Source organism: Prinia subflava, chromosome 2, assembly GCF_021018805.1.
Source record: "Prinia subflava isolate CZ2003 ecotype Zambia chromosome 2, Cam_Psub_1.2, whole genome shotgun sequence".
NCBI classification, from domain to species: Eukaryota; Metazoa; Chordata; class Aves; order Passeriformes; family Cisticolidae; genus Prinia; species Prinia subflava.
Genome location: NC_086248.1, coordinates 45,404,580 through 45,419,147, shown reverse-complemented (window position 1 = coordinate 45,419,147; position 14,568 = coordinate 45,404,580). Strand labels below are relative to the sequence as shown.

Sequence of the window (14,568 nt, the reverse complement as noted above, 5' to 3'; positions counted from 1 at the left end):
CTTTGAATAAATTTCTTTATCTTACTTAGTATGAACATTCTCACTCATCCTGTTCTCATTGACTCTAAAGGTCTAATTTCTTAAATCTGAGAAACTCTAGGTCCTTCCAACTGTATTATTGAAAATAGCATGAATTCAAATAATTTTACAATATGTTTTCCTTAATCAATAGCATTTATTGTACACTTCTATTAAATGTCATGGTAAGTATATGGACTAAGCATGGGATGAAGCATTTCCATTTAAAATTTCCACTCCAAAACAACAGACAATGCTGTCTGAAAAATGCGAACGACATAAAGAAAAAAGTGATGGCACATTTTTGGCTAGCAGCTAAAGTTTTATTTTAAAAGAGAGAGACCTGGACAGCATATTTTTTTCTTTGTGGAGGATCAAATTCTATTTTTTCAATAACCTTGATGACTAGACTGTTTTAAAATTTAAATCAGTCACATCCCTTGCATTGCCCTCAAACAGGTACCCTTTCCCAATCCAGTTGTGGATTTAGTGTACTTGACAAAGGATGTACAGTGCATATCCATTGCTTGCATGAGTCAACCCAATGTTTGGAGTTTTTTCCTGAAGTTTTCGTTAAGATGTCAAATGTTTCCTGGTCTGGGTCTTCCTGAGGTAGGAAGAGCTTCAGTATTTTTTTGCACGTGGGAAATTTTCCTGACAGAAAAATATGGTTATATTTTTTAACACAGAGTTAGTATCAAGCTTGGGACAAATTAATCAGCAGGAAAGAGGTCATGTGTGAGACTAAATGCTCTCTTTCTGTTCCCTTTGTCCTGCTCCTGTATTATTGACATGCTTGATACTGGCCAAGTGCATGGGCACAAGACTTTCTCATTAACATTAAGGCTGCCTCAGCTCCAGTAGCAGAGATCTTTTTTTTCTTAAAAGAAACAGCAGCAGAGTGAGGAGATTTTCCATTTTTTTCTTACCTTGCCACCAGATCCCACTGGTGCAGGCATGGGTAGAGGGAGCCCAAATTGAATTGGTCTGTAGAAACAAAAACTTCTGGGATGTAACCCTTCTGTACAAAATGCATCAGCTGTGAAGGGCTTCTCAGTCCAAAAAACAATAAAGAAATAGGGAGTCAAAGTCCATGAGCATCTGAGTGCCTCAGGTTCAGAGGATTAGTCATAGAGCTTGCCACACAGATACTGTAACTTCCCCAGATAGCAGAGAAGTAGATCCTACTTTTCTTTCACTACCTCCACCCACAGCAAGACCATTTGGGCTTTTTCCCCCCCTCTACAAAATGTGGAGATTTCTTGCAGGCTCTGAGCCTCTGTGAGGTGATGTCCACAGATGCCACTTCCTCCTTTAGAGGAGGAACTTGCTATCACACCTGCCCCTGCTCAAAGCAGGCATTTGCTCTCTGATCCCCAGGTGCTCAGCTGCTGCATGGCTTCCAGCAACCAGGTCATGCTCCCATCCTTCCTTCCTCCCCTCCCTTCCATACACACACACTAACACATTCCCTAAGACCATTACCCTTCAGTAAATACTATGACACACTTCTTGTGGCCAAATCTACACCCCAGCCCTGCTCCAGGCACGTCCCTATGTCATTTTTACAGAGGTGCAGTCTCACGCTGCTTGTGCTGTTCTGGAGCTGGTGAGCTCAAGGAGCAGAGGAACTTTGGCACACCACCATACACTGCAGCTGGGCAGCTCCTGCTCCAGCAGTAGCAGAAGACTGAATTTTGAAAAAGGGGAAGGCTGGTGTCCAAACAGAAATCTGTTACAAAAGTCCTCTATCAAAGCTGACAAATGCCTGCTAGACGTGTTAATTGTTCATTATCCATAATTTCTACTCTTTTAAGTATCTGGCAGAACTCCTCCCAGACATGATTGTAGCTCTGCTGTCCAGCAGCATGAACAGAAGTGATAGAATTTGACCACACAGGATGTGCTTCAAACACTGCTGCCACACATTGCTGGAGATCCTCCATCACTCTCACACCAAATACAGACAAAAGATTCACAAGGCCAATGAGTCAGCACACCAGACCCCATCCCGCTGTGAGTCAAGTTCAGTTTAGAGCCTCTGCCCTCTGCAGCACTGCTCCTGACTGCTTCTCCTTTATTTGAGAAAGTTCTCTGCTGCCCCCTCTCCAAGGTCAAAATGTAGAACAGATTTGCTTATTACAGCATATGGAGGAAAGACACCAGATTGGAAAGAATATGAAAGTGGGTTTTTTCCTAAGATTTATGGAGGGCAGGAACTACCTCTCTCATTTCCTGTTACCCCTCATCCTTAAGGAATGATGATCAAAATCAAACATACTGTATTTGGTGAGCAAATCACTATAGAAAAAACAAGCAGAATGATCTCTTTTATTTTTTTTCATTGTCTCAGTGAGCAGCAAAGCCAGTTTTACTTCTGTTAGTGATGGCTTGCACCCAAGCTTTCCAGAAAATCTACCTGCTGTAGCAAGATTTGAAAGAATGGTTTCTTTGTGAAGCATCTGGCATGAGAAAATGAAAAAACAAAGATCATAAAAGAAAACTTATTTCAGTCCTAATTTTTTTTAAATGCCATAAACATCTAATTTTTCTAAGAGTATCATCAAAATCAAACTCATTTCCTTAGTTAAAATATTGTAAAGCCAAATTCAGCTGTAAAGCCTATAAATCAAATTTCTTCTCTCATATGCTTTATGAGACCCACAAAAGGAATAATGAATGTTAAATAGGAACCAGTGAGAATATTAAAATAGAGAGTACTGCCAAACTCTAGGTTAAATAAAATTAATAGTAGTACAAAAGTAATTAAAAAACCGCACATCTCACCTTGCAGGAGTTTTTTAAATTGCCACTTCTATCAGAAGTATAGTTTGAAGAACATAGTCATATTTTAGCAGTTATTAGTATCTATAAAATTTTCTTGATACAACTTCTAGCAAAGCATTACAGGAAGTCCAAGGATATTAAGAACAGGAGTTTCATAAGACTCTTTGTCATCTGTTTGGAACAAATGGAACCTTGTTTAACACAGGAGAAAAAAAAATTAAAAAGAGGGGCAGGGGACCAAGAAGCCTTTAATAAAAATGTAAATTAAATATCAAATTCTATGTAAATTACATTTCCATTAATTTCCCAAGTATTTATTTTGTTCTCTTTCTTACTGGTTGGGAGTCAGCTGTTTCTAATCCTTTACTGCTTCTCTACTAAACACCTACCAGCTAACAAGAGTCCCAAATGAAGGCTTGCCCACAACTCAGACATGTCCACAGCATCATCTGCAGCTCTTTGACAAGCCCACTACCCCCTTTCTAGATGGCAGGGACTCTTCAAGCCTGAGCACAGAGGTATTTGGATGGACTGCTGCAGTGGTTCTTTGGGAATAGAAAACTTTGCAGCTCAGCAACATTTCCAGGCTGAAACAGCTTCACATGAGCTGGAGACACCACACGAGTAATAAAACAAGAAAAAGAAGCACACCAAGGACTTTCCATTTGTCAAGAATGTGATTATTGCTAGAAAAGGACACATAGAGGCACAACTCCTCCACAGCTTCAGAGAAGATATTTATTTTCTGTAAAACTGGGAGATGAGCTATAAGGTGTTCTTTATTTTCATAGTGCTATAGGCTCACCCGGGGGATGAGAGGAAGAAACCCCATGCTCTGACACCATTATCAGTGTCACTGGATGAGATATTTATATAGATCAAGCTCTATAGTAGCAGCTCACCATCTTAACTGCATTCGTTTTCCTCTTGTTTTGGAGGCAGAACACTCCTGTTATACCAGTTATACAGATGAGGATACCAGACCTGCTCCAATTTCCCCGGGAAAAGGTGGCAAGACCTCAGCACACTGGCCTGTCACACCCCGCAGCTCCTTCAAGCGTCCACAGCAGGGGTGAATGAGCAGCTCTTGCTGGCTAGGTGCAGATCAGCCCTGAAGGGTACACACAGTGAATAAGATGCAATCAGGACAAATGAGAGGTGTTAGAGGTGCCTCAGGCTCCCTGTGGATGTAGAAGATACCTGATCTGTGAAGACACATGGCCATTTTTCCAAAGAGGCTGGGTGGCAGGTAGCACATCCTCCAAATGTCCCAAAATGGTATTGTATCACCATAGTCAAGAGAACCTAGGAAGCCAGAACCAAAATTCACAAGGTCAATGAGTCAGCATACTGAGACACTCAGTAGTCACTCCCTGAGGCACATGGTGCCCCACCGATTTGCACCTTATTATTAGAGCATCTCTCCTTGTCTTTTGAACACAGGGCTGAACCTTGGTCGCATTGCAAAAAGAGCTATTCTGATCAACCCCTTTGACACAAATTCCAGGGCTGATTTCGACTTCATTTGGGTGAACTTCAGAGCTTTTGAATATTTATGCAAGTGTTTGAGCTGCCTTTTGAAACTGCTGAACTGGGAAAGGGGGGAAAATATCTCTATAGCACCTTAGTAATGGATCTTTAATGAATTCAAGCATAAGTACATCATACATACTGAGGCAACCTTTCTCTAGATATTTCAATCTCCCTGTAAGTGTCCAATAAATAAATTAAAATAACTTTAAATGAAATCACTTTAATCACTTATATTACCTCTACAGATTTAGGATGAAGGTCCATCAGGTTATCTCCTTTTTTCTATTGTTGCAGTTTCATCAAAAGCTTTTGCTACCAGGGATCTACTTTAGGATTAATCTGGTTGACATAAAAGTAACCACAAAACTTATGAATATTGCTCCATGTTTTTATATAGGAGGCAATATATAGTAAAACAAGAGCACCACATTCAGTTTCTATTTTCAGCAGATATGAATAGGGATTCTTGACTATACAGAAATATTGTAGTTTGATAAGGCCGGAATTATTTGAAAAATCATCCCTCCATTTGCCAAAAGAAACATTTTAGACTTTAATTGCTGAAATGTATCTTGGTACATCCTGAAGACTAGTTAGGAGTAATACAACTGGAAAAGAAAAGTTCCTCATAATTATCTTTAAATAATGAATCCTATAGCCTCTCTTTTCCAAAGTCCTGGCTGCATCTAGCATGTCTCAGCTCTCTGACTGAGAAACATCTGCATCATAAACTAGAAATGTTCTCATAGTCTGCTGCTTGCAGAAGATGCTTCTAGAGTTTTGCAGAACCTAAAGCACAAAAGGAGATGGTACTGATATAAATTTCCTAAGCTGGATATTAAATCCTAGCGTAAAGCAATACTGCATACTATCAGCCAAAAAAAGAGAGATGAAAATAAGTGGAGTGGTAAAGGGACAAAGGAGATATTCTGATCCTGTGTTTCTTTTGTTTTCCAGCAGACACAATGAAACTCCCTGCTGTTAATTCTGGCACCTCCAAATAGAAAACCAGGATTTTCAAAACCACTGTCTTTCAGCCAAAGTTAATAGCAAATTTCTTATCAGTGGCTTTGGTAAGACTACCATTAGCCCAGAAGGTGTACTTTGAAAGTCCTGTTCAAAAATTATGATGCTACAAACTAAGCCAGCCTACAATGATGGTAGTGTATATCATTGCCTAGTTGGGTAAACGTGTCTGCTTATCTCTAATAGCTCAAATGCTAATTAAAGGAAAATCTTACAGATCAATTTATGCAAACCTTTGTCCTTTTCAGCTGATCACCTGTGCTTATTCAGCGTGCAGTTTGTAAAGCAAGTCATGCATTTTAAAGCAATCTGTTTTTTCTGCTTAATGGCTACACATCTCTTTTGGAACCTGGGCCCATGGTGGAGATTTTAGTTTGGTTTTGCCTTTTGGATGGCAATAAAAATGAAACTGAGAGTCTTCCTGCTGGTATCCCGAGAACTGTGGAGGCTGGCGAATTCCTGGGTGATGGTGTGCTGCAGCCGACCTCTAGTGGAAGGACCACAGCTCAGGGAGACACCAAAGGCAGGAAATCTCGAGAAAACGCTCAGAAAACGCTAGTGAGAGCTGAGAGAACAAAGGCACTGCCTCAGAACCAAGATACTGAAAATGTGAATGTGAGCAGTTCTTAGAGCTTAGGGGGTGTGAGTTGAGCCTTTCTGCTGCTTCCTGTCAAGGGCAAAAATAACACTGTCTCATTTTGTGTGATGCAAAACACTGACTCGTAATAAATGGAACTTTCTTTCATGCTTTAAAAGACTTTTTAAAAACTTTCTTTAACCATTAGGAAGCACACTTCAGTTACCAGGGAAAGAGGTCCAATCTCATCAGTGAGTTATTGAGGTTCTTAAGGTTATAGACAGTATCAGAGGAAGCAGAAGCTGGAACTGAGGTTTCAGCTCCTTGGTTTCAGTGTTGTGCCAGGACAGAGTGAAACCATTGTCCCTGTGGTAGGACTCTGCAAGAAAAACATAATCAGACCAGCTGGATATCATCAACACTTTAAGCAACATGAGTGCAAGGTGTCTGAAAGCAATGCTGTCAGTGCCCTTTACTTTTAATCCACACCATGATTTAATTCCCTAGGGTGTTTATCCTGAAGCAGAGGTATATCAGAGAATGGAATATGATGGCAGGGGAAACCCATGTTGTGTGGATTTTTATTTTTTTCATATCTTCTTTAAGAAAGGGCCTTCTGCCAGACCCCAAAAGACAAATAGCTATTGGAGGTCAAGGCACCTCCACAGTCTTTGTAGGAGTGCCTATCCTCTAGGAAAGGACATCAGCTAACAAATCCTTCTGCCTGAACAGAGTCCTGCTCAGGCATGTACAACATTCTTCTCACACACATACTTCCCAAATCTTCACATGCCATGAGAACTTCAAGTATGTTACTATTTCAGGGTTATCACTCCTCCAGTATCTGATTCTGGCATGATGCTGTTATCACCAGCTTCTGAAACAAGGGTGTCCTGGGGATGGCTGAGTCTGGCCTGGTAGCAGTGTTGAAGAGACTGTTGGCATCATAACACACATTTTTAGAAGGAAACAGTTTCCTCCTTCTTCTTTCCATCATCTCAGGCTTGCTCAAGGCTTTGAAGGATACCAGTATTACTTCATCCTTGAAGAGCCAAAACAACTGTGTTCCTCTAAGTTTTGTCATATTGTCTTCCCTTTTCTCAGCTCTTTGATGGTATATTTAACATTATGGGGTTGGTTGGTTGGCTGCTTTTTGTCTTAGGCCAAACCATAACAAACAGCAGCACTTTTTCTACTACTACTTTTCCAGAGACCTTTGAAAGTCTACAGAAGTATCAGCTGAGGTTTCTTTATCCAGTATTGGTGAGTATTGCTTACATATGCAATAATCCTAGCAGGTAAGATAGAATTTGCTAAAGTTCAGCAAAACCCTTGGGGTTTACCGGAACTACATGTAATAAATTTTTTATCTCACTGTTTCATCAATAAGGGGCCATCTGTGTTTCTGTTTCATGCTTTATTTCAGCTTTGTTTTTAATGTCTTGTCTAATTATTCTGTTGTTTCATCTCTGATGCTCAGATCTAGACAGCAGATGAATGACACTTATGATGGGAAGATGAAACTGTTTCTCAAATACTAGATAACCAGATACTGAAGATCAAAATGATACAGAGCACGTCTGAGTTGCTTTTAATACTAATAAGGGTCTATTCCACAGAGTAGCTTAGGTGAACTTTGTAATGTTGTAGGTCTTGCTCCTTTCTCTGTACATTATTAGCCCATTGTATCCAAGATCATGGATCATCTCTCCTTGTATGCTGCTCATATAAAAAAAATGTGTCAGGTTCAAGAGGCTGGAACAAAGATTTTAACCCTGCTCTTCCTGCCCTGGTAGCACCATTCTCCTGGGGCAGTGCTGCCTTGTTTCCCCATCATGGGACCCTTTGGGCCAAGGAGTGAAAAATGGCTGCACCAGCAGTGCCAGTTAGACCAGTCAGAGCTTGGTTAGACCACTAACTAAATGGTACAGACCCCTAATCTGTCCCAGGTAAATCTGTGCCTTCCTTAGTACTGTTCCAAATCAATTGTCACTGGCTGGGCAGCGCCACTCTGGCCAAGGGCTGTGCCTTCCTCCCCTGTGCCAATCCACAGGTACATTACAGATTTTTGGTGCAGAAAGGAGACAGGGAGGACAAGTCACAGCACCTTTTCCTTCCTCCACCCTGCACAGCCACTCCTCACCTGGAAGGTCGAGACATAGACCTGCCCAGTTCCCAGAAGAGAAGGGTTGTATTTTTCCACAGACAATCCTGTGAACTGCTACAGTTCCACTGTTCCCACTCTGTAACAGCATGGGTTAAATCCTAGGTTTTAAACACTTTGCAACAGGAATGCTGCTTTGCTTGCTAAGTACCACTCACACGAGTAATTCTATGTAAACAACTCCCTCCCTTCCTTCAACAGGAAAGAAAACTTGAAAATAACCACAAGCAGAGACTCCTAGATACTCAGTCCCAATAGTGAATCTTGCTGAGCAGCTAGTTCTGATCATAAGCAGAGAGCTTAGAGTGAAAATCTACAGACTCCTGGAGATACTTCACCATGAGTCTTTAAATGAGAGTTGCCTTCTCTTAGTTTATTCAGAAACAGGCCACCCACAGAAATATTTTAAATAATATTGTTGCAGAAAATTGGAAGGCTGAATTTCAGGGTTTGGCATAATTGAGACAATATCTTGGCTTCTCCATTGAGTTGATTCCACAAATGTCCTTCTGAACTGCCTGTTTCTGCAGTCCAAGACACAGTAAGTCCAGAGGGGCAACCACTGCAAATTCAGGGCTCCAGACTCTGGAATTTGAGCACCAGATTTCCAGGATTCCTGCTGACTTTAAAAGCCACACTCCAGATTTCTCAAGCAAACAAACCAAGGATGGCAACATCTGAAATGCTGAACTTTCTTAAAAATACATATAAATAAATGTATTATCTGTAGGACTCTGGTTTTAAAGAAAGGCTGATAATTCTTCACGATTTCTTCTTAAAACTCTTGAACGGGGAAGGACATCAGTGTTAAAAATATCTGAATTCCTGTCTAAAGCACTTCTGAATTTTTCCCAATTGTCTTGAACCACATCAGGATATTTCTTATTAGTCACATTCATTCTATGAGAAACAGGCAAATGCTGGAGAATTGGAGTTAGAAACATATAAATTATTTTTCTTAGTCATTTAGAAAGCACATAAACTGTTCAGTAGCCATTTAGTAACAAAATGAAACACAAAAGAGAAAAAGCAAAACTGTAGCCATCAATTATATATAATTCCAGAAGTTTATTCACTGTCAATGACATGTAGTTTATTCACTGTCAATGACATGTAGCACTGATAAAATAAAATTATTGAAGACATTGGCTAAAATAAGGAAGTATTCAAAACTATTTTCAAAAGATGATGCTTAAACAAATACTCCCCAAGTCTTCAGGTTCATTGAGATGTCTCAGTCCCCAGTAGTGTCCTGCTCTATCAAAATATCATCAGTTAACTCACACAAAAATGTCTCTCTAAGCTTTTTCCTTCTCATCCTACACCTCCTCAAATCCAAGCAGCTCAACACTACCTACACTGTACACAGGGAGCTCATTAATTACCTAAATAATTTTTATCATTGCAACATTTCCTTTCTAGTAAAATCAATCTGCTAAAAGAATTGGAAGTCACATGTCGCAGCCCAGCTCATTACTTATAAACCTGTAGATTTCTTACACTGAATTTGATCTTCCTCTGTTTACTTTTTAAAATGCTTCATAATTACACTTCACTGCTCAAAGTATGCTCATCTTACCTGGAGAAAACTACTTTCAGAGAGTGTAGGTGATACAATATAACTGCTGGGTGTAAATCAACTATATTCCTGCATCACTACATTCAGTGGATTTTTCTTTCCTGTCAGGAAGTTTTCCTTGCCACTGAAAACCTTGCAGCCCTCTGAACTGCATTGCTGTGTTTCTCCTTGATGCGACTGAATTGCTTCTGCTTACGTATATAAAAGAGAGACTGTTACTTTGCATTTCAGAATCTTCTTCCTGTGTCAGCTAGAAGGCCATTGCATTTTTCCCCACCTAAATAAAAAGCTGGGGAAGTGGGGAAGAATCCTAGCCTGAGAGTAATCTCAAAGGTTTATTTTCTTCTTAAGTGCTTACAAATGTTATTTCCAACCCAATGAGGAAAAAGGAATTTCAGTCCCAATAGTGAATCTTGCTGAGCAGCTAATTCTGATCACAAGCAGACAGCTGAGCGTGAAAGTCTAGAGACAAATTAGCCTCAATGTTAATAGCTTTTTATTTGGGTGGGGAAAAAGCCATTGCTGACACACTGTTTTTCATGAACAGCTGCTGTGCTAGATGTAGGCATGATACATCCTAGGTTTGGTTCACTCCTGATAAAGGCGATAAAACAGTCCAATAACACTGCTGTGCTCACAAAATCTCTTCCATCTTAGGTTGTGCAAATATTTACTCTGGACTAGCTGAGTAACTCTGTCTGCAAAAAAAACCCCAACCTGATAAAATCAGAAATAACCAGCAAATCACACATTCATAAACAATAGCAACTTGACATAATAGGAAATTTAAGGAGCATATGTATCATCATCAGAATCAGGGATTAACACCAAAACAACAGCTAATCAGCCACCAAAAAGCCACTGTGCTATTTAGACCTATCCATGAAGTATACTTCCCTTAAGTTCACCCAGTGGAAGTATTACAGGTATAAAAAACCCAAACAGTTCATACCAGGAAAATGGCAGCATTCAGATCACTAAACCTAGAAATTTGAAACCCTCTAAAAACTGAAAATAAAACTAACCTGCAACATAGATGTACTAAAACAGCACAAAAACATCAGGGAATTAAGACAACCTTGGCTCAGCCCATCTGGTCTAGCATAGATTCCTATCTTTTCAAGAAATAGAAGAGAAAAATTTTATCACATACAAGGGAACTGCAAATACTGGCATTTTCATGCCTGTTTTCAGGAAGGAGTTTCATATTTTTTTTATTTTCAAATGTGCACAGTGCAACTTGCTGGGCCAGTGAAAGCTCCTGGGTCCTCGCAGTCAGCGGGAGCCCCACCTGGAGCAGCAGCAGTGCTACCGTGTGCTCCCTTCTCCGGGCTATTCCCAGCTCTCTAACTCCCTCTGCATGACAGCAGCAGGAGTAACAAGGACATTTGCTTCTGGCACATGCAAAAGGAGCATAGGTTGAATTTAAAAAAAACTCCAAAATAATCTAAAGTGGTAAGTACAGAAAAATTATTAACTGGGAGTTGTCACCTAAATAAATGCTACAGAATCAGGTCCACAGTACTACTCAGATGAAAGAAGGGTTATGCTGTGTTCCTACAGTGAAAACCGCATTATGATCCCTCCTATTCTGTCTTTACAGGCAGATTTCCAAATCATATCACTTTCTCTGGTTTTAATTTTCAGTTACTTCTAGGCAAAGATCTAAGAGGGTTTTCTTTTAAACCAGTGTGCATTTTATCTACCTGTCCATAAGCCTTTCTTCAGTATTACCTCCCTTTCTCTTCTGAAACAAGATGCATTCTTTGGAATTCCAACAGAACAACAGGAGAAAAAAATGTTCAACAGGATGCTACACACAAGCTGGTATAATCCAAACTTTTGTCAGGCTCAACACAGCTCAGATGGTGAATTTATGCATAAGCAAGTTTAATGATATGAAAAGACTATGTTAAAACAGCAGAATTTATTAATTAGAAGATTTTTTTGTCAAATTCTTGTCTTCCAGACTTCCATCTCTCTCTCTTTTGGTCAAAGTCTTTAAAAAGTCCATCTGGATACTTGTCAATCCTATAAGCACATATCACAATGCATGGCTATGCAGTGATATGACAAGCATCCTTCACAATTCTGTCACCTTCCTAGTATGCCTGTATCACAGAAGGGGGAGCTAAGAAAACATCTGGAGAACTGTTTTTTAATTCTCCTGTATCAACACGGGTCACTATGAAAAGAATCTTCAGCCAGAGGGTGGTCTGTCACTGGATTGAGCTCTCAGGGAAGTGGTCATGGCACCAAACCTGCTGAATTCGAGGAGCACCTGGATGACACTCTTGCTCATTTGGTTTAGCTTTAGGTAGCCCTGCAAGGAGCAGGGAATTAGAATTTTTGGTGCTTATGGCTCACTTGCATCCTGAGATATTCTAAGGTTCTAGGATAAATATACTTACAAGAAGCATACACTACATAATTTTTATCTATTTGAGTAAAATGAATGCATGAAAATTAAAACCACAAGTGAAAAATTGGACCATTAAAAAAGGCCCCCTAAATCTCATCCAAAAGCAAAACATGGCTGGAACACTTCAGAGCCCTAGGACCAGGACAGGCTTTATGATCTGTCTACTACTTTCACTGCTCTTGGGCAGGAAAAAGTAAATCTGTTCCTTAAAGGTATTTGTTTACCCTGTTCTTAAAAATGGATGGTCCTTGCAGATGGTCAACAACGTCCTAGCCTAGATGTCAGTGTTTAGCTTACACTATCTTTGGAAAGCTTGAATTTTAGCCCAGTATTTTCTGTCCTATTCATAAGTGCAAACAGAACTTAATTCCCTTCATCTTTACAGCAATGTCCCATGTTTCTTAAGACTTATAACCTGGAGAAAACAGAGTAGACACACAAGTCCAGTTCCTTTCTTTTTTTTCTCAAGTGTCCTAGTCAAGTGTTCTTCACCTCTGTTTTTCTTCCACACATTCTTCAAGTAGTCTACAGCTTCCTCGAAGTGTAATGCTAAACCTGGATACACCATCTTAGCTTTCATCTCATCATTGCAGTGGAAAGTCTCCTGTGTAACCACTCTGTCTAAACATTGCAGCATTATGTTTGAAGCTGCTTCCTCTTCACTCTAAGAAGGACACACTTGACCTGCCAGGAAGATCTAAAGTTTTGCTTACAATATACAACATGAAATGAATTTAGTTATGTCTTTCAGAATGACATTCCATTACATTTCAACCATAATTCTGTGGTAAACACACAATGAAAAAGCTGGTATTCCTGGCTCCCATGAGTGTATTCAGGTCTCAAAATTGAGCAGTTGACACCATTATGACAAAAAAAAAAAAGGTGCAGCTAACTCAAAAGTCAGGGCTGAGAAGACTAAACTACAGCAAGAAACACCAGCTAAATTAAAAATTGCTAAGGAAAATAAAGAGCAGGCAGTTCTTCAGCTGTATAAATAAGACGAAACCAAGAGAAATCATGCCACTATTTAGCCAGTGGAGTTCAGACAAAAATTACACAGATAACAGCTGTAAAACTAATGACCAGGCATTTGGGATAAGATTCATCTCACCTGTTTCAGCTGTTCCCTCAGAGTAACACTTCCAGAAACACTTGCTTCTCATATTTAAGACAGACTGTGGCACTCACATGGGAGCCCATGCAGACTTTCAGGTAAGCACCAGAGCCACAACCCAAGCAACTTGCAGAAGCTTCAACAGGCCCCAGCAGGGGACACAGTAGAGGCAGCCTTGACCACTTCAGTACAGGCAAGCAGAGGGAAACAAAACATGCTTCACCAAAAATAAGAGTGCTTTTTTATTATCCTCACTTCCTTGGCTTTCTTTCCTGCTATAAAATCATCATGTGTTTGCACAATATTCTTATTCTGGGAATGTATTTCAGTCCACATAAACATCTGCACTTAGTTACGTTAGCCAGTATCCAAATCCCAGCAAGATCCTGCCCTGATTATTTAGCTCTGAGTGTTTTTGCCAGCGTCTATTCCCAGAACACGCTGGATTTATAGCTATGTCCAGCCTTCCAGCTTTGCTAGTTAGAAGACTGTAACACACAGGCTCAAACTGAATGTGTTTTGTACTAGGACAAAGTCTTTCCAACCGGCTCAAGTCACAAACCATTAAATTGTGCTAGCATACATTAGCAGCAGGAAAGTGAACTATTGTTGGTTGCAATTTGTTGGTCTGTATTTTTAATCATAATGTTTGACCTACATCTTTTGTCCACCTTCCTTGAGATATCTAACCATAAAATACGGCCCTTGATTCAAATACCAATAAAACACGTCGCAATTTTGCATAACTCAGTGCAAAAGAACCCAGATATCAAGTAAATAAACTGGTAAGTCTTTTTTTGGGGATCACTGTGTGTGTTTTTGTCTGCTGCCCTGCTGAGCTAGATCCAAATCATTAATGAAAAGAAGATATATATAGTTTCATCTGAGAAGACAAAAACATGCAGGATATAAATCAAAACAAGGATTTGCAGAAAAATAGAGTAAGCACTTACTAAGCCAAAAACATATTGTTCTTGTGAAGAAGCCTGCTCTGACCACTGTGATTTCTCTAAATGTACGTTTACGGAGTTCCAGGCCAGAACATTTTTGGAGCATAAAGACATGAAGCATTTGATCCCAGCACTGTGATCTGCCTAATTCTCATGGAGCTGAACTTCACCACAGTTGTGCACAAGCTTACCTTCCCAATGCAGCTTCTACACAATTATTCTCTGACGGATATTTCTTTGAAAACTTATTTGATGTGACTGACAATTGCCTCAAACTGTGAATATGCTAATAGATAAATACATAACCTGATCTCCTACACTACCCCTCCCTCCCAAGATACTATCTGAAAACAAATTTTATGCCTTTCTTCAAGCAAGAAAACTGGTCTGGGATA

The 14,568-nt window shown here is 39.9% G+C and overlaps 1 long non-coding RNA gene across 2 annotated transcripts in view; it reads right to left on the bottom strand.

The window, feature by feature from the left end:
• LOC134547719 (uncharacterized) overlaps positions 1-13,537 on the bottom strand; it is a 56,041-nt gene extending 42,504 nt beyond the window's left edge. For both annotated transcript variants that reach the window (XR_010079575.1, XR_010079574.1), the window contains exons 1-3: positions 13,221-13,537; positions 4,006-4,110; positions 3,708-3,916 (exon numbers count right to left, since the gene is read on the bottom strand). This is a non-coding gene — a long non-coding RNA (uncharacterized LOC134547719). The remainder of the gene's footprint in view (positions 1-3,707; positions 3,917-4,005; positions 4,111-13,220) is intronic.
• Between the last annotated feature and the right edge of the window lie 1,031 nt (positions 13,538-14,568).